Source organism: Frankliniella occidentalis, unplaced genomic scaffold, assembly GCF_000697945.3.
Source record: "Frankliniella occidentalis isolate FOCC.00 unplaced genomic scaffold, Focc_3.1 Scaffold298, whole genome shotgun sequence".
NCBI classification, from domain to species: domain Eukaryota; kingdom Metazoa; phylum Arthropoda; class Insecta; order Thysanoptera; family Thripidae; genus Frankliniella; species Frankliniella occidentalis.
The window spans coordinates 9,143-10,002 of NW_026267424.1; positions in this window are offsets into that span (position 1 = coordinate 9,143).

Below are 860 nucleotides of genomic sequence, written 5' to 3' on the forward strand. Positions count from 1 at the left end.
GGAGCTTGGCGCCTGCGATACCCAGGGTAGGCTACACCGCAGCACAGGAATGCGCTGAAGGCAAGATGTTGCCTACCTACCACCTACCAGGCGCTATGGAAGCTTCCTCAGACTGAACTTTTGGAACGCTCTTAGCTACTTTCTGGATAGTCCCCTCCCCTAGTTGGTGGTAACACGGATAATCAAGAACAAAACTAGAAAGATTGAGACAACACCTTTTCTTTTTTTGTCCGCAAATTTGCTACTCAAGACTTTACGGGTCTTGTTGGCTCCCCTGACGCGGCACTGCGCTGCGCTGCCGTAGGCCGCGCCTCGTACAAGGGTACGGGCTGGCGGGTCTACCCTACTCGCGCCCGCTCGGCGGGAATATGAGCCGGACTACTAATCACTCACATACCTTTTTATCCGAAACGACCAGTTGACGACTTAGTTAGAAACTCGGGTGAAAACTACTACACACTAAAATCTTATGAACATTTTAGTTCATAGCTTACTGAGTTCTGTAAACACGCTCAGCTTATGCATTTTTTAATGCGCCAGTATGAAGAAATTAGTTCGTACTGGCGTATTAAAAGATGCGTAGGCCGAGCATATTTAGAGAACTTAGTAAGCTATGAATTAAATGTTCATAAGATTTTAGTGTATATGATGGGCAAAGGGCGACAACTGGGTAATCCCGATCGCCCTAGTTTGAGCGCGACACTTCACTACTGAACATGGGCACGTACTGATACGCAGCCAGTGAGCCTCAGAGCGGACTTACCTGCGAGGTGCTGAGGCATCTATCTCCTGCGCGCCAAGGTCCTGCAGGGGCCGCGCCGCCACCACCGCCGCCGAGGGGGGCTCGCCGCCCTGGGGGT